General features: G+C 34.8%; 1 long non-coding RNA gene and 1 pseudogene across 4 annotated transcripts; one reads left to right on the top strand and one right to left on the bottom strand.

Annotated features, from left to right (window-relative positions):
• Positions 1 to 24,193, top strand: part of LOC115964361 — a 52,988-nt pseudogene that overhangs the window by 11,261 nt on the left and 17,534 nt on the right.
• Positions 10,321 to 23,840, bottom strand: LOC115962756. Of its 4 annotated transcripts, XR_004085584.1 has the most exons (6): positions 23,469 to 23,840; positions 23,282 to 23,368; positions 23,088 to 23,162; positions 15,467 to 15,688; positions 13,140 to 13,200; positions 10,321 to 10,531 (listed from the first exon to the last, which is right to left on the bottom strand). It is a non-coding gene; the product is annotated as an uncharacterized LOC115962756 (long non-coding RNA). The 4 variants fall into 4 exon arrangements; XR_004085582.1 differs by lacking the exons at positions 10,321 to 10,531; positions 13,140 to 13,200 and having other exon boundaries at positions 13,208 to 15,688; positions 23,088 to 23,168; XR_004085581.1 differs by lacking the exons at positions 10,321 to 10,531; positions 13,140 to 13,200 and having other exon boundaries at positions 13,208 to 15,688.

Raw genomic sequence — 24,193 nt, 5'->3', positions numbered from 1 at the left:
TTTTTTTAATTTTTAATTTTTATGTAATATATAGATATATATATTTTGTTAGTTTAATACTTTAATTTATTCTTAAAAATATTATTTTTGCACACTCTGACTTAAATTTTATATACTGTTATTACAAATATTTCCAACTGTAAGAGTAAAAATAAGTGTTTGTGGATTGTAAGTGTCACTATTTATCATAAATTTATATTAGAGTAATACTACAATTACAAACTATTTTACAATATTTTTACAAAATATTGATGTAGCCAACCTCTTATTGGTTTTCATCTAAACTCATCATTAATATCATTTTTTCATTTACCAATAATCACTTACCATATCAACAGTTTGTAAAATAGTTTATATCTTTAGCATTATTCTTTATATTATGTGTGTGAGTGTATCTAATATTGATTGTGCACATTACTTTTTGTTATAATATTATTTGTGTAACTAATGATGTGTGTGGAAGTTTGTGTGTACAGCATAAATATAAGGAAAATGTTTTGACACCACTTTCATGGGAAATATAACAATTGCCCTAAAAGTATATGTTAACATGACCCTAAATATAACTTTATACAATTTAGTAATTAGGAAATAGAGAGGGTTTGTTACATGTGTGTATATTGTTATTATGGGGCCCAAATAATTTATGGGCCGGGCCCGTTTACCCGTGAAGGGGGCCAGAGGCCCAAGCCAAGGAAAGGCTGTGGCCCAAGTTCGGCGGGATAGTCTTGAGATTCAGCCGAGGACAGTTCTGTCCTCGGCAAACCCAAAGCCCCACCAAAGAGAGGGGCAAAAACGGCATAGGACTAAGTTTGAAAGGAAATCTAAAATATCCGGGGAAAGCTGCCCTTACTGCCATTCAATGCTCTGAACCTGACAGAGCCGCATTCTTTGGTTTTTACAATCACCCCCAATGACTATGAATATGGGCTGATGGGACAAGTATCAGTCTTGGAAAGGTTGACCCTATATGTGGACGAAGGACAATGAAGGCAGGAAAAAGATAAAAGGAAAAATAAGTAACCTAAAGGAGGGGCTGGGAAAAATGGCCAAAAACCAGAGCCTCCCAGCCCACCTCCAGGAGAAAGGCTCCAGGGGTGAAGGAAAACTTAACCTTGTATGAACACCACGAAAAACCCATCGCCTGGCGACCAAGGCCTAGCCTTTCAAACCCACGCTCTACAAATGATATTGTTTGGGCCTTTTTACGTGCGAACCCGACACAGTTACGGTCCGTCGCGAATCGTGTCCTTACAATTGGCGCCGTCTGTGGGGAAGGCTTGTGTGTTGGCATAGGCGGTAGGTCGAAATAGTTCCTTTGTCATTTCTGACAATTGGTTATAGAATTTTAGCGTAAAGTTCCGCTAGGGGCTATGCTTCTTGATTAGGGGCTACGTTTGTCAGCGTTAATCGTGCGGATAATTCTAGGGGCTTGGCTGAGGAGCTAACTCCCTTAAAACCAAGTTCCAGCGCTAGAGGAAAACTAGGTTTTGGACAGAACCAAGGCATTGCATAGTCCTCGGACTCAAGCCTGTGGGGAAACCAACTACCTGGATGAGGAAAACTAGGTTTTGGACAGAACCAAGGCATTGCATAGTCCTCGGACTCAAGCCTCTGGGGAAACCAACTACCTGGATGAGAAAACTAGGTTTTGGACAGAACCAAGGCATTGCATAGTCCTCGGACTCAAGCCTCTGGGGAAACCAACTACCTGGATGAGAAAACTAGGTTTTGGACAGAACCAAGGCATTGCATGGTCCACGGACTCAAGCCTCTGGGGAAACCAACTACCTGGATGAGAAAACTAGGTTTTGGACAGAACCAAGGCATTGCATCGTCCTCGGACTCAAGCCTCTGGGGAAACCAACTACCTGGATGAGAAAACTAGGTTTTGGACAGAACCAAGGCATTGCATGGTCCACGGACTCAAGCCTCTGGGGAAACCAACTACCTGGATGAGAAAACTAGGTTTTGGACAGAACCAAGGCATTGCATAGTCCTCGGACTCAAGCCTCTGGGGAAACCAACTACCTGGATGAGAAAACTAGGTTTTGGACAGAACCAAGGCATTGCATGGTCCACGGACTCAAGCCTCTGGGGAAACCAACTACTTGGATGAGAAAACTAGGTTTTGGACAGAACCAAGGCATTGCATAGTCCATGGACTCAAGCTTGTGGGGAAACCAACTACTTGGATGAGGAAAACTAGGTTTTGGACAGAACCAAGACATTGCATAGTCCTCGGACTCAAGCCTGTGGGGAAACCAACTACTTGGATGAGGAAAACTAGGTTTTGGACAGAATCAAGACATTGCATGGTCCACGGACTCAAGCCTATGGGGAAACCAACTACTTATAAGGAAAAACTACATTATATGGACTTTAGGATTTATCCGAGGAAAACTATCCACTAACAATTGGGTTAGTTCCTAAATTGCGAGGATTCTCAAGTCTGCTTTCGGGTCTGCAGCACCAAAGGGATCGATGCAATATAGAGCAATATGTCGCCTGAAAAACAATCTGAGTTCTCTACTGCTCAGTCAAACTCCTCGGACGGTATTCTCGCACTTATCACAGAATATTCAATTGTTACCTCGGTTAGTTTCCTAAGTTTAACTTACTATGAATTAGCGTCGTAATGCCTGGTAGTGTTGGTAAATCAGAATTAGTTGGGTTATGTTTCAAGGTTTCCCGCTCTAAGTATCATTGAAGAAACACACACATGGAGCACACCCTTTCACAAAGTAGTGTTGCGAAAAGAATAGTATTCAAAACAAGTAAATAAATTTCCCTTTTTACTAAAACAAAGAAATAGTACAGCATACAATGAAAAGCTGGAATCAGCTTATGTCAAAACTCGCTACATAATTGAAAAGGAAGATACAAGAGAACGTGATAAAGCCGAGGAGGTAGCACAGAGGAGAGGTTGGCTACTGCTTCAAAACCTTGTTCTTCCTCAATGCTTTTGCATGCCCATAACTCAGGCAGCAAAAGAACCCAACTTGAAACCTCACACCGCTGAAGGAAAGGTGCAGGGAGCCGGGAGTTGAGGAGCCTTCACCAAAAATTTGCCTGCAACGAGGCAGAGGTGATGATGGCGGAGAATCTTTCTTCTGACACACCAAAATTCTGGCATGAACAGAATCTGCTTCGGATTTTGACTAAAATAGGAAGAAACACCCTTTCCCCTTTGTCGAAACGGAATATTCCCTTGAATTTATGCCTCCTTTGCTCGTACCTCACTATTTTGAGTCTCAGGAGGACACGGCGCCTCTGTGGCGGAGAGAGTTCCTTTTCTCCAACCCTCGCCTCAAACATGATATACTAAGGGAGGAAACTGAAGGATTTGTGCGTAAGTAAAACAACTGTCTCTCCTATTTATTTAAAAAGATAAGGTGGTGGCATTTAATTCACGCAGCGTCCCAAGGAATGCTACAGACAAAATATCTCCGGCTCGATTTCCAACGCCATCTGCAACCATGAGATTAAAGGAGTCTCGCGAAGGCGCACCTCGAACACTGGGACGCCAAAAAGTACCGCGTGACCAAAGATTACGGAAATACCTCTTAATTTGTGAGTTTAGTAAACTCGCGGCCCAGGCCCGTTCTGCATGGGGGCCCGGGGACTACAGCACATGCCGAGGAATAATCGTTGCCGAGGGCAACCTCCTGCTCGGCACCTTGTGAAATACCTGAGGAAAGAGAGAAACTGAACTATGGTCCTCTGACTCAAGCCTATGGGGAAAGTCCTCGGCTCAAACACTGTAAAATGTTAAGGCCAATAAGAGTGTTAGGATGATGGCGGGACGCTCCACTATTCGGTGGCCTAAGGGGGCTGTTCATTTTTGCGGGTGATATGTCTTCGAACGATTACTTCCTACACCGCATAGAGCCTCCAGTTCTAATCTCGGCATTGTTTCGGGCAAGTATCGTTATTCACAGGTACGCATTGCTATGTCAAACAATTCTATCAAAGTTATAGTGACATCTTTTTATTAGCAACTATTTTGGCCTTAGTTGTCATTGATTCAAATGCTATATTATTGTGCTGAGCAGCGCTTGCAAATTTGTAAAAACATAGAGACAGAACATGCGAAGTAAAATAACAACAATTTTTATTAATATGAAAAATTATTACAACGTACAAAGAGGGGCTCAAACAAGCCTATACAAAAGGTAAACTACCGAAGCAACGATAACATCCGCAGTACAGATAAGTAAATAGTCAGGTGTCTTTTAAACTCGTCTTCAAAGTCTCTCCAATCTCTGCCTCAGTATTATTCATATTGAGAGAAGAACCTTCTTTAAAAAAAGATGAAGGAGAAGGAAGAAGAAGATGGAAGAGATGAATGAAGAAGATGGAGGAGATGAATGAAAAGAAGGAGGAGAAGAAGAGAGAAGAGATGAAAAGAAAGAAAAAGGAGCAAAAGAGGGAGAAGGAAAAGCACCAGGATGGATCTGGTACTGGGAAGACTAAGAAAGAAAGGAGGAGAGAGGCGCCAGTGAACGAAGAGGGGAAGAAGCAGGGGCGCTTGAACCCTGCTTCAGTCCTGACTCCTAACACACTGGTGTCATATTAGGTATGCTCATGAGAGAGCGGATGGTACCGATGATGGGTGTCCTCGACTCAGTCACGCCGAAGGTTTGACGTGACGAGTCCCTGCTTCGGATTTTGGCTGAAAGAAAGGTGAGGTTGATTTTGAGTCTTCACCATCCCTGTCCTGACCGAGCCATTACGAGCTTTATTGGAAAGTAGCGTTTACAGGAGGGGTATGGCTCCTTCATCACTCGTTGTTATGGTAAAGTGTATCACGAGTTAGTGTATAAATTGGTGGGTAAAATAAACTCTAGGGGAGGCCAAGTATTTCAAATCTCAGAAGGATGAAAAGGGACTCTTTACAAAAACAATAACCTCCTACCTTCCTTCTTATACAGAGGGTGGAGCGGGAGGCATTTAATAAGTTCAGATCTCCAAAAGAATCTGCAAACACAAACATGCCGGTTCCATTTCTCCACCTCATCAAAACAAACCGTCGAATTAAAGTAGTCTCGTAAATAGAGGTCATTAAAAGCGCGTTTTGGATACCCAAACGATAAGAACGCATCAAGCGTAAAATCAAAAGACTGTCTCTTAGACCGGTGCATTTCCTGGGCAGATGAAGAGTCGCCAGCATTGTTGATAGGCCGAATTGACTGGGCCATAATAAAGGCTCGGTGTTACCAAAACCCCCCTTTCCAACCAAGAGGTTGGACAGCAGGGTTTTGAGGGGCTATTGTGGGGCCCAAATAATTTATGGGCCGGGCCCGTTTACCCGTGAAGGGGGCCAGAGGCCCAAGCCAAGGAAAGGCTGTGGCCCAAGTTCGGCGGGATAGCCTTGAGATTTAGCCGAGGACAGTTCTGTCCTCGGCAAACCCAAAGCCCCACCAAAGAGAGGGGCAAAAACGGCATAGGACTAAATTTGAAAGGAAATCTAAAATATCGGGGAAAAGCTGCCCTTACTGCCATTCAATGCTCTGAACCTGACAGAGCCGCATTCTTTGGCTTTTACAATCACCCCCAACGACTTTGAATATGGGCTGATGGGACAAGTATTAGTTTTGGAAAGGTTGACCCTATACGTGGACGAAGGACAATGAAGGCAGGAAAAAGATAAAAGGAAAAATAAGTAACCTAAAGGAGGGGCTGGGAAAAATGGCCAAAAACTAGAGCCTCCCAGCCCACCTCCAGGAGAAAGGCTCCAGGGGTGAAGGAAAACTTAACCTTGTATGAATACCACGAAAAACCCACCGCCTGGCGACCAAGGCCTAGCCTTTCAAACCCACGCTCTACAAATGATATTGTTTGGGCCTTTTTACGTGCGAACCCGACACAGTTACGGTCCGTCGCGAATCGTGTCCTTACAGTTATCATGTTATAATAACTTTTTGTTATAAAGTAAAAAAAATTCAAGTAAAAAAAATTGTAAAGTTAGTGATTGTTCAAGTATTTGATTGGTTAAGTGGACATATTATTTATGTATAAATGAGTACAGTTGTGTGCGTCAATAATTAATACAAAATCAGTGAATTGAGTTTATTCATTTAGTTTAAAATATTTTTATAAAAGTAAAGACAAATAGATAATAACAACTACATAAAAATAAAAATAAAAATGTTAGACAAACTTAACAAAATAAAATGGTCATAACTACTTACAATGACAATAAATACTCATAATGAACTATCATATAACAATTCAAAATTTGAAAACTTGTAGAAGAAAATTATAAAATTTCAATTTTTTTTGTCAATAACTCAATATATTCAAGTTCTCTTTTTATTAATTTTTTTTTATTTAAGTTTATTAGTGACCTTCTAAACAAAATTCCTAGAGCCACTACTGTGTAGCACATATACACTGTAGTACCCTGATGTAACAAAACTATATCTTTAGTAAAAACAGTGAGTGTGTGTACACACCTAGGTGAAAGAAACACTACTCTATGTCAAACCTGTAGCACATATACACTGTACTACCCTGATGAATTTACAGGTGCGTGTCACAAAACTGTATCTATGTGTGTGTAACACCATAGGTAAAGAATCATTCCCCAAAGTGTTCGTAGTGTTCATTAATCCATAATGTTCAATGAAGCCGATTTTTTTTAGAAGGATAAAGGAAGCTTGGTTTGAACTTCAGACATGAAAACCATAAAATATATAATTACTGCTGAGTCAAGGTTTGTTTGTTTCGTATAATATTTTACATATTTTTAGATGAAAATATTATCTAAGTGTAAAATATTTGTAGATGAAAATATTTTTTAGAAAGACAAATATTTTCAATTGTTTGGTTGTATTCTGGAAATATGCTGGAAAATGGTTTTCAATTGTTTGGTTGCATTCTAAAAATATGCTAGAAAAGGGTTTTCAGTGTTTGATTTACACATAAAATTATTATAGAAAAATATGTATATACGACGAAAAATACGTCTCTCTCTCTCTCTCTCTCTCTCTCTCTCTGGAGGCTAAAAAATAGAAGTGTAATTTGGTTGAAGGTAAAATAGAAGTGTAAAAGACTTTACACCAAAGAGACCCCAATTTTATGGTCAAACTGAAATTGATTTAAGTTTGACTATATTTTCCGGTCCACCCAAACATCATGTCAAGTATAAAATATTTTCCATATATGTTTTTTACCATAAACAATCACAACCAAATGTAAAACATTTTTAGAAAATATTTGGGTAAATTATAAAGTTGATCCCTATCCTTTACAGTATATCTCAATTTAGTCCCTAACTTTTTAATTGTGTTAATTTGATCCCTAACATTTTTAATACTGTGGTTAATTTGGTCATTGCCATTATCCTTTGGATGGGAAAAGCTGATGTGTCAAACGGAATAATAAAAAATGATTTTCCATGCCACATCAACCGCTAACTATACCGAAGTGTCAGATTAAAAAAAAAAAAAAAAAAAAAAAAACTCAAATTGAAATGTTAAATGACACATGGCAATTTACTAATCCTACGGTTTAAAAAAAGCCCACTTAATTTGCGTAATTTCCTCATCTTCTTTTTTATTGTTGTGATAAGGAATTATATCTTTTGATAATTATTATTTTGTCCATTAACAGAAAAACATATCATTTGGATTTAGCTACACCATGAAAAGTATCTGTGTGCTTGTTTAAATTCTATTTATGCACATTTTTGAAATCAAATTTTGAGCCTGCAACATAATTCACTGGAAGCTCATGAAACTTGCTTTGAAAACTAACCACATTAATGACTAATATGATTTTACTCTGCTCAATCAAATCATTAACTTGTAAATGTTTGATGCAAATTTATCTGTTTTTTTTCCAGGCCGGCCACCTTTAGAAGACATTTTGGAATTACGAAAGAAGAACAAGGTTTGTATACTACTTTGCAGGGATTAGCTTTTTAGAGGTATATGGTCCTGATTCATGTTAGATGTTTGTTTTCACTGCAGGATGAAGTATAATGACAAAAATTAATGTGAGAAGTGAACTTGCTCGATAATTGCAAGAAGTCAGAGCTTTCCAGGCTTCCTCTTCATTTGCTTACGTAGATGATCTTCAAAAATGAGCTGTATTTGAGCTCATAACTAGAAGTTGTAACAAGATGAAGAGGTGCTGCAGTTCACATACAATTTTTCAATTAATTTTAGTCATCAAATAGTAGATTTGATGCTCTTGTAATGGCATAATGATATGATAATTCACTTTTTGTTGGATGGGAAAAAGGAGATAACCAAGAAACCCCACTTTAGAATTAGTAAATTAAAGCTTTTGCTTATCATTCCAAGCCACTTTCTACTTTGAACTCTCAATGGTTGATATGGATTATTATGAAAAGAGTAGTCTACAGAGGTCAAGACACTCATGGCAATTAGTTTCTATTTATTTTATTTTATTTTATATCTTAAATTTTATCTTTTTCATAAGGTTTGACAATCTGATTGATTCTCAAACTTGATAATAGAGTTTCTTCAAAGAAGTTTGTCTTAATTTTATGCTCTAATTTTAGTTCTTTTTCAGTTTTACTTGAATAAAAACTAGCACCAAAATTTGATTTCATAAAACCACCGTAAACTGTATTTGTTTTTCTGGATGAATAACTCATTTACGACTCTTCTTTCTTAATTCCATTTCTTTTGTCCTAAGTCATGCTTGGTTGCTTACAAGTTACAACAATTGGGAAAAGAACTTCCCTGCCTAAAAAAGAAAAGAGAAAATTCTGAATAAAGATTGAAAATTAAAGGGTTTTTTTGGATGTCTCATGCAACTGCTAATACTGTATCTCGATATCTCCAAAGAATGTTATGTTTCGACATTGGTTTTGATAATATCATTTCTTTCGAAGGAGAAGGTTTGCTATGCTTTCTTATATTTCTACATGTAGGATATGACTTTTATCATTGATACTTACGGGAAGAACTGAACTATTATGGCAAGAAAATGTTTAATTCAAAGGGAGAATTTAGGCAAAAATTATAGCAAAAACATCATTTGATTCGTTAATTCCAAAAAAGAAATAAGTAACGTTCCAAAGTTGAGTGAGAAATGGGAAATTCATGGAAGGGCTTTTGTTTTATATATATATATATATATATATATATATTAACATCTTCATTCTCTTTTTTTGTTTGGCTACTTTACTGTTTGTGACAAAGGGATGTAAAGGATGCTGTAAAATTTCTATCTGCAGCACTATGATTCACCATAGAACTTGGGTCTCCAAGAGATTCTAGAGAGAATTTTATTAAAGCTTATAAAAAGGCTACGATTTCCATTTCCTACAAACGGCAAGAATGTTAATTATTATTTTATGTCATCTTCTTAAAGGATTACTGGTGTTATAGTTGCACACTTGGACAGATGTACAACATATTTATTTGCTTTCCAGACAAAATATGCAAGTTGATTATATAGGACTAGCCTCTGAGCACGCGCTCACGCGCATGCTCAGAGGCTCTTCTATTTTTTTGGTAAGGAGTTAATTTAGAGCATTTATTATAATTTGGAATTATTACATTTTTCAATCACAAAAAAAAAACCTAGGGGTGTGATGAGTATCATGTGTGGAGAACTAATTTTCCAATCACAATAATTTTTCATCACAAAAAAATCTAGGAGTATGATTGAAAAATTATTTCTCCACACATGACACTCATCACACCCCTAGGTTTTTTTTTTTTTTTTTTTTTTTTTTTTTTTTTTTTGTGATTGAAAAATGTAATAATTCCATATTATAATAAATGCTCTAAATTAACGCCTTACCTAAAAAATAGAAGAGCCTCTGAGCACGCGCTGAGGCTAGTTTTTTGCTAATAAATTTTGTAAGGTTATATGTAATGAATAAATAAGAAAAGAGGAAAATTATCTTATGAGAGATTCTCATGAAACCTCTCTCCTACATTATGTGTGGGTTTCCTATACTGTCGTTACATGTCTCCCACAAACCCACCTAAAATGTTTTTCCTTTTGATATGTTTGTAGTCATTTTGTTTGGAATTTTTTTTTTAAAGCTTCATAAAATTTATTTGTTACTAAAATTTTGATCCGCCTTATATTTTTCTTTTTCACAATCTCCCTACTAAAATGTTTGGACAATCAAATTTAATGGTTACTAAAATATACTCAGAATTATCTATATCACTCTTAGCTAACTTGCACTATCAAATGACAAAAAATAAAAAAATACAAAGGGAATAATATAAAAAATAAAAAATGAAAAGAATTCTAAAATGAAAGAAAGAAAATAATCAAACAAAATGGTATATGCCATTCAGTTAGTAAAATGTAAACAAAATGATTTCAAAAATTTGTTTGTGCCCTCTACTAAGTCCACAATCAAAAGGTAGTTTCTCAATAAAACGAATAAATGGTAAAAAAAAGTCAGCTACTTACAATACATAATATTTACTTTTAAAAAAATACATCTCTCTTAGATCAAAAGCCAGGGCAGTCAATTGTTCTCCCATCTTGCTAATATCCTCATGTTCTTTGCACATGTACATAACATCTGCAAGAAAAAAAAAATGGTAAGACCTGGGCTCCACACAAAGCACAAAATGGTGTTGTAGAATAGAGGCCACAGATGCAAATGTTCAATCCGAAATAAAACCAAATAAATTGTGCAAGCAAAGGAATGATCAAGTGGCACAACCATCCATTGAGTTCCATTGATTTCCTTATGAAATCAAAGAATTAATGGGATTTTGAGGAATGCTCTACATATTGGGTTCCATAATTTGCTAACAGCACCACACATGGTCTTGCCTAGCTTGCAATTGAGATTAAATCCATTTAAATTTTTGTTCAAAAAAATTCTAAAATAAATTTATTACAACATAAATAAAAAAGAAACCCTACTCACCATATATTCTGTATGACAATGGTTGCAACCCGAGGCATTAAAAATTGGATAACAATGAATGGAACTCAAGAGAAGACACGTTGAGAGCAAAAACAGATACAATATTTTAAAGCATCAATTGAATGTAAGAAATAGAAAACTAAAAAACATTATAAGTAAAAGAATAATATTTTCTTATATACTTATCCGGATAATCTTGGAAGTCAAGTAATGAAGTCTTTTGTTATTCCAGTGCAGTAATATTCTATTCGGTTTTTTTTTTTTTTTTGATATATCCAAAAGAAGAAGAAGATGAAAAGGAAGGAGGATATAACATGAAACTTAAATAAAATAAAATAAAAACTGGATAAGCAAAAGAAGTTAAAGGGAAGTTAAAATTTTTAAATTTGATAGTAAAGCAGTTTCTTAGGAGTAAAACATGGGAGAGTGGAATTCAAACAATTTGTTAGGAGTAAAATGTGGGAGTGGAATTCAAACGTGCTAAGGTTTTTTTTTTTTTTTCAAAATAGAAACGTGGTAGATAATTTTTTTGATACAACGTGGCTTTTTTCATTAGGTTTTTTGTTTTCAATTTTTATCAATTTAAGATTTTAAACCATTTCTTATGATTTAGAGATAAAGATAAGTTTATTAAATTAAGGATATTTCATTAGGGTTTTTTTTTTTTTTTTAACTGAACGTGAGGTTTTTTCTAAGAATAAAATATTAGAAATTTTACTATTTAGTTGTGTTTTTTTTTTTTACTCAACGTGAGGTTTTTTTTAAGAATATAATATTAGAAACATGTGTTAGAATAAGTGGGTTAGTAGAAGTGTTCCTATTTTGTAGGTAATGTTTTGTCAAATTTATCTAAAATTTAGGACTCTTTAAATTGATAATTTTACATGTCTAACCCTACTATTTTACATGTCCATTCCAATGACTCCTCAATGCAATTCAAAAAGTTTGTGCATACGTGAACCTAAGAGAGATAAAAGAATTAGGGAACCAAGTATTTAAAAAAAAAAAAAAAAACTTTAATTAACAAACCAACGTTAGCGTGCATGTTATTAAAGAGAAGTTAAAATTTTTAAATTTGATAGTAAAGCAGTTTCTTAGGAGTAAAACATAGGAGAGTGGAATTCAAACAATTTGTTAGGAGTAAAATGTGGGAGTGGAATTCAAACGTGTTAAGGCTTATTTTTTATTTTTTTTTGAATTTGAAAAATAAAGAAGGGTCGGCTAGAGTTTTTTTTTTTTCAAAATAGAGACGTGGTAGATAATTTTTTTGATACAACGTGGCTTTTTTCATTAGGTTTTTTGTTTTCAATTTTTATCAATTTAAGATTTTAAACCATTTCTTATGATTTAGAGATAAAGATAAGTTTATTAAATTAAGGATATTTCATTAGGGTTTTTTTTTTTTTTTTAACTGAACGTGAGGTTTTTTCTAAGAATAAAATATTAGAAATTTTACTATTTAGTTGTGTTTTTTTTTTTTACTCAACGTGAGGTTTTTTTTAAGAATATAATATTAGAAACATGTGTTAGAATAAGTGGGTTAGTAGAAGTGTTCCTATTTTGTAGGTAATGTTTTGTCAAATTTATCTAAAATTTAGGACTCTTTAAATTGATAATTTTACATGTCTAACCCTACTATTTTACGTGTCCATTCCAATGACTCCTCAATGCAATCCAAAAAGTTTGTGCATACGTGAACCTAAGAGAGATAAAAGAATTAGGGTTAAACCAAGTATATTAAAAAAAAAAAAAACTTTAATTACATTTAAAAAAAGAAAAAGAAAAAAAAAAGGATAGTTAAACGTGATACATTTAAAAAAATGTAGAACTCAAAGGTTGCTACATACCTAAATAAAAAAATTTAACGCCAAAAACATAAACAATGATGGTAAAAAAAAAAAAATGAAGAAGGAAAAAAAAAAGAAAGAAGTGAAGTGAGGAAGGAGAAGGAAGTAGTAACTGATCATTTATATGTAACTATTTTTATTTCAATTCAAATTTTTTAAATAAAATGTAAACAAAGGCTATTAAAGGAGGTAAGAGAAGTCATAAAATGACAATACCTACAACATAAAATGACAATTCATTAAGAAGTACAATGGTAGAGTATATGAAGGAAATATTTATTTCAAAATTACATTTAAAAAAAAAGAGTTAACGTGATACATATAAGAAAAAAAAAAAGTAGAACTTAAAGAAAGTCAATCATAAACAAAAGAAAAGAAAATAAAGAGGAACTTGCAAAAAATAGAACCTGAAAATTTGTTGAAGCCTCTGACAGTAAATGTCTTTAATCTGAAGAAAAAGAAAGGAGGCTGAAGAAAAATGAGAGAGAGAAAGTGAGATAGAAACTGCAAAGCGTACGTGAGTTTGTGGTTTTAAAGTGTAGGAGTTTTAATTTACATATCTATCCCAGGTAGTTGAAAACTTGTAAATGGGTATGATGAGGATATCTTAGGCATGAAAAATGTGGAATCCAAACAGGAGAAGCCCCTTAAATAGTAATATAGATGCAAAGTGCGACTGCGCTTGAGTTCAGTTCTCATAAGACACAAACAACATGACACACTGAGCCATATGTGGGAAGTCAGTATTAAGAGATTGATTATAAAGAGACTGGAGAACTTTGCTTGTAATCCTGCATGGACTCAATTACTCAAATCAAAGAGATCTTTGTGGTCTAGGGAACAACCATTCTCACATTTGACCAATTACTAGGGTTAATTTGCACTTCCCTTTAAATATGGTGTAGTTGTAGTAAGGTCCATCTACTTCAAAACTGAATACTGTCCATGACTAGTACTAAGCACATAAGCAGTTGCAGAGGATTTCATTAAATTTGATGGGAAATTCAAATTCCTATTAGATATGTTTTTCAAGAAATTTGGGAAGGAAGGAAGAACAGTAACAGTGGCCAACAAAGGAATTTTTAGGCACACAATCTTGCTGTTGCAGTGCTAGAGAGCATGCAAAGATTAGAAGAGGCAGGTACACCTAGGGGTCAATTTCCTGAGGTAATTCTTTTGCTTAGCTGTTTCCTGTATTGGATAAATATCTTATTCATCCAAAAAGAAAGGTCTGCAAAAAGAAGAATTCTATAGCATTCCCTTTAAAAATCTCAGTGTTACTAGAAAGGGAGCAAATTATGTAGACTCAAAAAGCTCAATCAGGCTGGTGGTTGATGAGAGAAATACCAAGTATTTTCATATGTTGGTGAACAAATGAAAACTGAATAACAGAATCTTAAGGCTCAAAATGGCAGATGATCAATGGATCAACAAGGAGTAGTGGATCATTTTAGTGGAATCCATATTAATTCTCTGTAGAACATATTTTGAGTCAACTTCAAGCAATAGACATGCAGTGCCTAGACACTGATCAATAGCAAAAGTATTGTATGCCCTCTCAAAGGCCCTTGGGTCCAAATGGATTTCAAACATTATTTTATCAGAAATACTAGAGAATCATGATAAATGTGGTGAGGTATGCAGTTGCAATGCAATGCTGGTGTTAGCAGAAAAAGGATCCAGAATTGGCAAGTATAGTCATGGCATGTCATTTTGATTTCCAAAAGAAACAAATGGAGGGCAACTGCTTATGTGTGCAAAGACACAGACAGATCATGCAGATGCCACTATTGGGAATGCAACACAAAAGGATACTGCAATCAGTTTAACTCTATCACCAGCTGACTCTACTACTAAGGAAAGGATTCACAAGCATCCAATTTTTATTTTTTAATTTATTTTTTTTAATAAGGAATCACAAGCATCAGTATCCTGTCAAGGAACCACAAGGTGTGCAAATGTCAGTTAGAAGGGTTCATTCCCAGATCTTGAGAGACACAATCAATATGGCTAAAGTGGCAGCATGTTTTTGGTCTAAGCTTTGGTAACTGTTTTGTCAATTTGTAGTATTTTCATATGGTTGCCATGGTTGGATCAGATGTGGTGTCCTAGTTTTCTGGCCTGTCTGGTTTTGTTTCACTTACTAATGAATTTTTGGAGTTAAAAATAAAATGGAAACTCACTTTCCATAAAATCTTTTAACCTTAATAATCTAGTTGAAATTTGCAAAATTGAATAGCAAAATTTATTATCTAGGCAGTTGGATGTGAGAACTTTAGTAAAGTATAAAAACATATGCTGAATATAGTATAATAAACCTAACTTTGAATACATAGTACATAAATTGAAACTTCCACAAACAGAAAAGTAAAAATTTTGTTTACTTCATGTCAATTAACAATAACAAGTCACTTAAACAATTTCTTTGATCAGAATAGCATTGTCTTCTGGTTCTCTTGAAGAAAATGCTTGAGAAGCTGTTTATTGGAATTTTTGTAGGAGACAGTCTTATATCTTATAAACTAATTGATAAATCTTGTCAAACAAACTACATATTGCATTGAGTACTAAATTAGCCATGTAGTAAAGACACTGATATATTTGTTGGTATGAATGACGCAGTACCCCGACGATCAGGATTGGACAAAAATTAACCATGAATAGCCAAAAGGGAGAAATGATTATTGCGACAAGTAGCTCAATGGCAATAATTCCAGAAACCAGACAAATGAACCTGAATAAGGGGAGTTCAGCATTTCGAGGTAGTAGTTTTATCTCCACATACGCAATGCTATAGATGATTGTAGCCATGATGAGTAGCAAGATGATAGCAAAATGTGTTTCAAGTGGTGAGACACCCAAGACTTGAAAGTGTAATCCAATTAAGGCAGCCAGAAATGAGACGAGATAGGCAAGAAGCTCATGAAATGCTTCAAAGAAACCGAGTGCTTCATCACTGTCACATACGCAAACAAGAAGTCCTTTAGCTTTAAGATTAATTTTTCTTCCAAACATAATAAAATCAAAATCCCACAAAATCTACTTAACTTCTAAAGGGAAAAAAGAAGGAAATACCTTCATCTTTATTAGGTTTCTTTCCCAAATCTACCACAATGAGTGCAAACATGAAGAAATACTCTTTGCGCAGTTTGTCTTAGCAAGAATTCTAAAACTTCACTCCTTATATGTGTGTGTGCCTGTGCAATGGTGAGTTTCTAATAATTAAAGTCACCATAGGCCTGATATAAAACTTATTGTTACTCCCACAACCTTAGTATTGATGTTGAAGTGTAAACAACAATAACATCCAAATCCTTACTTCAAAATTTTGGAATCGGTTAGGGATGCTCAGCAGACCAATCAAAGTTGGTCACACATTCTTTCCTGCCATTCTATGTTATCCAAAATCACACTCTTTATCACTTCCTTAATTTATGTCATTTTTACTACCTCCATTAATGTTATTTTAGATTTTCCACTGCCTTCTTTTGTTCACTCAACTTGAACCAACTCATGTAAGAAAAATTTTACCTAAAAGTTTCTCACCTTAGGCCTCAAATTGTATCGAGTTAGCCCAGCGCTTATTTTATGAACTTGTTGCTTCTTAATAGTCTTACATTCAATACCATAGATTATAACTAGTCTTACAGCTATCTTATAATATTTTCCCTTTTAACTTAATAGGTATCCAACTATTATACAATACTCCTAATGTACTTCTTCACTTCATTCACCATACTATTATCCTTTTTAACTCCATCTAACTGCTGCTTCAAGCTGCTCATTTTTCACCACTAAATCTCATTAGTTTGTTGCACACATCCTTTTAGATTCTCCAAATACTTCTTACTCTCTTTTAATATGACTAGTCATTTCATTCAACTTCTTATAAACAGTTTCTTCTAGACCTCACTAGCCTTCTTTAATCCTTTTAGGAAAAGGATTATCTACAAACTATTTCAGAGAAAAATCCTTCAAACTCCTTTTATATCTTTTTATTGGATGTGAATTTTGAAAATCAAATCATTAGATTGCATGTTTTTATTATATCTCCATGTTATTAATCAATTGTTTAAATTTTAAGTTTTTTGTGGTCTAAAATTATACATAAAAAATAAGTTTATTGATCGAATAGTAAATAACATTCGATTTGAACGAAATTTGATATGCATGTTAAGAGCATAAAGAATATGCAATCTAATAGTTAGATTTTCAAAATTCACATCTAATAAAAAAATATAAGAAGACTTTGAAGGATTTCTCTCTAAACTAGTTTAGAGAAAAACCTTGTCCATTATTTTATCTTTAAACACTAGTTGTTTGTCTTCTTTCAAACCTCCTCTCCTAATTCTTGGGTTTCTCTCTCCAATATGTCTCCTTTTCCCCTCATTTGGCTAAAATACAGTAAATATCCTAGAGGTTTGGGTTTTTGCCAAGCATATCCAAAATATTTCAAAACTAACCAACTTGGTCCCTAAACACAAACAGCTTGTAACGCCGTTATTTATTTTTAATCTCTATTAGACCCTCCCTCTTCTCTCTCTCATACCTCTCTCACTAGTCGAAAACAAACTTGATGCAACCTGCAATGATTTATTAATGGTGGATGTTCTGAATGAGGGATGCATTGAGACGAAAATCATGTACAAATTGATTGAAATGTTGATGGAAGAGAAGGATTTCAAGTCAACTGATGTTTCAGGCCATAGCATTTTGTCTGGCTAGACGAGGTTGGTGAAGGATTTCAGCTGCGATCGACCGCCACCAACCAACCAACAACCACTACCACAATCCAAAACAAACCCAACAAATCCAGCCTCATACCTACAACAAACCCATTACCAAATACACAGCCACCGACAGCGAGTCGACCGCCATCAATGGCAAGATTAACTGTCACCAACAACAACTACAACCGCTGAGATCCTCCAACAAAACCCAAATCCAAATAATCCAAATCCAACAAAACCCAAAAAACCTACAGCAAACTAGAATGATTGTCACCGTCGTAATCACAGCAGGAACTCTTGCTCATTTCTCACTATACCCAAGCACTAATGTAATGCCTCTTTTATAAAGAACACCCTAACTAACCCTTGCCCACTTTTCAAACATCCAGCGCCTGATGTAGCACACCACTGGTAAGGGTTGATCCAACTTGTATCTGTAGTGGATCCATTTATAATAAAGTGACTAAATCTTAAGTTTATGCAATCATCCTTCTTTTTCCAAGCTTATTAGTAGCTGTGAACAAAATACGTGATACTAAGCACAGACATAGACAAAGTTCATATTCAAAAATAAACAAAGATATAAATCATTCTATCTTAATTTAACCCCAATGTAGAAGATATCCACATTTTATGTTTATAGATGTATCAAATGGGTTGGACTTATGATTCATCTCGTCGTGTCTAAGAAATATGACACCCCATAACTTTTGCATACAACATGTGTGAACCAGATTAATTTGCTGGATAAACAACTTTTAAAAACTATTAAATTACCTCTACTCAATAAATAACTTTTTAAAACTATTAAAATTACTTCTTCCATGCTAAAAGTCTTGTGGTTCAAAGGCATTGTCCAAGAGAACTTGGGTTCAAATCCCTCCATCCCCAGTTCACCACATTGTAAGGAAAAAAAAAAATAAATAAATAAAATTGCCCTTACATGCAAGGGAAATTCTTGGACTAGCTGTGGCTATAGTTGAATTTTACAGCTGATACAAAAATGGCCAATGAGCTCTACCTCAAATGGCATTTCCTCCTCCTATAATATGGGATGAAGAATGAGGTATTGGGTTCAAGACAGACTAGATGCGTACGTAATTTATCAATTGAAAAAAATTAATTTTTTTTTTTTTTTGAAATGGGAATGAGTATCGGGGAGTCCAATGCTACAATCAATTCAAGCTTTTTTAAAGGTCTACAAGGCACATGTCAACTAGTCCAAGGATGAAGGATGGTAAATTGTCAAGGCCTTAACCTAGTCTAATCCACTTGAATTTATGACTTTCTTGATCAATATCAATCCACATTTAGACCTACTATTCCAAATGGCATTACGTTAAATAATCTAAAGTCTAAACAAAGTGGATTGATTATATATGTCTCAAATATTTCATGCATCCAAAATATTGTTCTCACTATAGAATTAGACAAGCTAAATTCCAATAAACAACTTTATTTAGACCTTGTTTAATTTTTTCAATGAGAAATATGATAAATTGCTCAAAGAGTGTACTATGTTGAAATGAGTAATAAGTGATGCTCTATCAAACTTGATGGAGCGCCATCCCATCACCTTACTTAATAGATAACACACAAATTTATTTATTTATGCATTCTATTTGGGTTGTGTGCCTAAAACAATTTAAATAAGTCCTTTAACACTAAAATGGATAGATAATAAAAGAATGGAATGGAATATAGTGTATTTTCTCTTGTGTGTTTGGGACTTTATAAAAGAAGTGATAAAATGGGCATGTTACACTTTTCATTAAATGTATGAGTGTTCCTCCCACTTTTGGAAGGAATGTTTAGGAGGAAAATGGAATGGAATGAGTATTTCCTACCAGCATTCCATTTCTTTCTACTAATTCTCAAAAGGGAATTCTGAAAACTCTCTCTCATTCCATTCCATTCCATCCCATCCTCCCTAGTCCCCACCCCGCAAAAAAAAAAAGGAGTATTAGAATTAAGAAAAGGCCAAAGCTGGAACGGTTTAAGAAATGCAACATTGGACTTTAAAAGGGCTGAAAGGCCCAAAAATATGTCAGATATGGGCCTGTTTGAAGTTCACAGCTAGTGGTTTTCCAGCAACCAAATAAGTCCACTTTGGGTTCCACAAAGCTACAGAGACGAGCTGGAATCAAAGCCCTAACTGTAACCAGTCCCCTAATTTGTGGCTTTTGAATACCAGACTAAATGAAGTAGATCTCAGCTGCAAGCAGTTAGTTGATCAGAAGATATAGTCCTAATGGATGAGAGACTCACTTGATAAAGAACAATCGAATTATTTAAAAACTATAGGATTGGCTAGGAAAGAAGGTTAATTTTCAATTAACTACCAATTCATGCCCTATAAATGGAGGGCTATACTTCAAAAAAAAGAGATTTCTGTGAGATGGACTCAAACTTTGCTGAAATTTCCTCAAAGAGAGAATTTCAAGAGAAAAATATACACCCCCCAAAAAAAAAAATCTACTACAAAATTAGTTCATAGAAAATGGCTGTCATAAAGGGCTTTCTAAAGAAAGCATGGGAAGAAAGTTTCTGCTGGTTTTTCTTATAAGTGATCTTGGTTCTGAGAATCTTGAAAGCAAAAGAAAGATTTGAAGTAGAGATTTCCTTGGAAAACTGCAGGTATATTTCAAAGATACTAAAGAAAATGTATGGAGGCAGATTTGAACTCTGGTTCTCCCCATAAAGGAGACCCGTCAATGCCACAGAGTTATAAGACTCTTGGCATTCAAAGTATGTATTAGAAGTGATGAATTTCCTAATTAACAGACACACGCACAAACCTAGTGCTTAGGCTTTCTAGTCTAAATTTAGAGAAGGCTAACATCATTGAGATATTATAAAATAATAACACAACCAGGCCTTGCTAACATAAAATTCTTAAGGATCCCAACCCTTAGGTTGCGTTTGGGAACATGGACCTAGATTTAGGATTTGGATTTCAGATCAATCAAGGAATTTGGAATTCATTACTTTGCAATTCAAGGATTTTTAATCCCTTGTTTGGATCATTTATAAGATTAGAAGTATTTGAATTTATTTCAGTTGGTGGGGGAAAAAATAGAAGCAAAACTTACATATTTAGCAAAGAACAGAGAATAATCATAAAAGTTTGCAGCCCACCAAACAAAAATGCTCTACTTTATGGTTACATAATCTAAAGTAACATAACTTTCTAGTGAAAAAACCTGTCATAATTAACATATAATTGTAAGGAGTAAGATACAAATAAAAGCTAAACTTAAGAAAAAATTGTCGCTAACACCATTCAATCAAACAAAAATACCTTTTCCCTTTACTTCCTGCTAATTTAAATGCTAGTTAGAATATGCACCAACAATGATAATGGACAACTCTTTTCTTAAATCTTCAAACAGTTTAAAAACAACCAAGCAAAATAACACATACCCCCTTCCCCATGAATTTGAAATTTAAAAATATGGCCTTTTACCCCTAAAATCAAAACTAGCATGAATAAGTGAATTTAAGCTTTTCCAAAGTAATACTTCATTTCTTCCATTTTCTAAGCAACAAAACAATAGGAAAATCGAACAACCAGAGGTAGAATAAATTGGGTGCTTCTGGTGGGTTAATGATTAAGAGGATTTGAGGATCTAGGATTCAGAAATGTTGAACATAGAGTCAGGCACTCAAAATTAGCCAGGGTTTGATGAGAGTTTTTATGACTATTTGATAGAGAAAGTATACGGAGTTTTATGGCTTTCATAGGTAAGAGTAAGGGCTTTACCTTGGCGTTGTATAGGAAAAGAAAGAGAAATTAATAGCGTTCATAATTGACACCAGAATTTAGCTCTTGGGCTTGTTCCTGAACAAGTTTAGTAGTGGGCAAAAATACCTGGCTACATCATATTCTGGATTCCATACTATTACACAAACAATTTCTGATCTGTGCATCCTAAACCCTCCAATCAGCATACTTAGGATCCATAGTAGGAGGGAGTTCATCATTTAGATAAGTAAACTTCTAGCTACCAAAAGAAAAACCTCAACAACTTGGGTCAGTTGCACGTAATAACTCCCATTAAGACGAATCAAAGTAATAGAGAGCATACCAGAGGGGAATACAAAATTGGGCTGTATAGTGTATACCCTCCTTGGATTCTAATAAGCACCCAATTAAGACAAAGAAAGTAAACAAGTGAATAAGATGTGGTTCCTATGAGAAACACTAAAAGATAAATAACAACCAAAACAATGGTTGACACACAGTCCACAGACAACCAGTATTCCCACAAGGAAACCAGCCACACTCCTCACAACAACCCAGCAATTAGAAAAGCAACACAACAGTTCCAACCAACTTATCTGATGCAGCCATGGAAGATCAAATGTTACTACTTTTCAAATTTGCCTATTCAAGATTTATTATTTTATTTTATGGGGCCATGTTTGAAGTCCAATTGAATTAAAAGTCATGTGATTTTAAAGGTCCAGTTATGTGTCTTTGGGTCAATCAGTTTTTTATTTGGCCATTATATAGTAAGTTATGGTCAATTTCATTCAGGAGCAAAATTGTAATTTCGGCAATTCCTACGAATTAAGGATATTTTGGAGTTTGGTTGATTCATGGATTTTCTAGGAGATCTTAAATATCTTAAGTTTTATTTTCATAGACCTCAAGACCCATTAATCAGAAGTGGAACATTAAAGACAATGGCAAGTACTATCTGATTGGGCCTAGAGTGGAAGCAAAGGAAGAAGCAACTCGCTTTTGATGATCTAGGAATTCAGCAAACTCTTCCTTTGGCACGGAGATCAATTCTATCTTTAGAGTCATCTTGGGAGTTCAATATAGCAAATGAAGGACAAAGTTCAAGCATAGTATTCATTACAGACTTTACAGTTTTGCCTTTAAGTACAAAATTGACCATAACTAGTCAAATAAAAACCCATATCGAATCATTTTAACCTAAGGATACATATAATTAAACCTTTGAAACCAAATGATTTTTACTTTAATTGGAACTTCACACGTAGGCCCTTAGAAGAATTTTGAAGAAGTAACAAATTGATCTTCTATAGCTGCATCAACACTACCACTTTGCCTCCCCCCCCCCCCCCCCTCAAAAAAAAAAAGAAAAAGAAAAAGACTAACTCTATAAGTAAAACATACCATTAAATTGAGAAAACCAATTCATATAAAACAAATGCAAAATGAAAATGGATAGCCAAAAAAAAAAAAAAAGTTCAATTATTCATAGCCGCTAAACAGAGAGTTAATTGCCTTCCAACTTCAACCAATAATTATCGACCTAATTAAGAAGCAAAACTACTCTTTCCAAATAATCCCCAAATTATGCATATCCAGAAGCTAACACCTAAGTGCAAGGAGCTATACAAGCACACATACGTACATACATAAACATAAATACATAATCATACAAGAACCCAAATCTTCTCAATAGGAGATATAGAGCTTCCAAAATTGAAACCTTTCAATCTGATCGCTAATTTCACAGGGGCATTTAAATTGAAATAGAAAACAAAAGACAAAAAAATCAATTATTAAATAAAAATTGATCCAAGTAACAATCAAATTTGAAAAATTGAAGTACGAAGGAATAGAGAGGTTGAACCTAGAACCCCAACCTGTTCAGTAGGTGATAGAGAGCTTCCAAAATTGAATCCCTCAATCTGATCACTAAATTCACAGCCGCCTTTAAGCTGAAACTTGTAGAATACAAAATGCAAATAAAAAAGCAATTACTAAAGAAAAATTGATCCAACCATCATAACAAATTGAAAAACAAAGAAATAGAGAGATAGAACATTGGAACCCAAACCTGTTGAATAGGCCATAAACAGCTTTTGAAATTAAAGCTTTCAATCTGATCGTTAAGCAATCAGTCACAGCGGCATTTGAGTTGAAACTGATTTAAAAAGAAAATCAATAAATTAACGAAAAATAGATGCGAGTAACAATCAATTATGTAAATTGAAAACAAAGGGATAGAGGCATTGAAACTGTACGATAGGAATAGTTTTGGTTAGGGCTAGGGATCGCGAAGAGACGTATGAAATTCCTAACCTCTGCGGCTCCACGTATGCCTTTATTTGAAATCACCGGATTTTGGGGGGTTTGGCCGTTTCGATCCATCCTCTCAAAATGAACGTTTCTTAACCTGGGGCAAAGGCGACGGTTGACACCTTGTTTTTTTTCTCAGAATTTCACAGAAATCAAACCGAGTGGTAGGTACCACAACAGAGCTGAGCTCGCAAGCAACAGAGAAAAAAAAAAAAAAAACAAAAACAAATGTGGTTGCAAAAAACACAAGCTCTCGTCTCGCCCATGGGAAGTAGTTTTTTTTCCTTTTTTTGATTGACCCATGGGAAGTACTAATGAATAAGTTTTGTAACCCACATATGTGGGTTTGGCAACTTTAAGTGCTACGTAAGTACCGTATCCCCACCCCACCCCCTCCAAAAAAAAAAAAAAAAAAAAAAAAAAAAAAAACCAACACGAAAGTTTCTCTTTGTCTGGCTCCCCTCCCATTTAAAACCTTCTCATTCTCTCTCATTTTCATTAGGATGAATTACATGCTGCAGACCAAGTGACCAACCATCCAAAGATTAAAAAAAGCCCACCTCAAATAAAGCTTCTCTCTCAATTCGCGTCTTTCTTTCTCTCTTCTTTACCCTTTCAGGTGAGGGAGTGAGAGTAGAGCTTAAGTTGACTGAAAATTGGCTTAATTTTC

The sequence above is a fragment of the Quercus lobata genome, chromosome 10, assembly GCF_001633185.2.
Source record: "Quercus lobata isolate SW786 chromosome 10, ValleyOak3.0 Primary Assembly, whole genome shotgun sequence".
Taxonomy (NCBI): Eukaryota; Viridiplantae; Streptophyta; class Magnoliopsida; order Fagales; family Fagaceae; genus Quercus; species Quercus lobata.
This window is presented reverse-complemented; position numbering and strand designations above follow the sequence as displayed.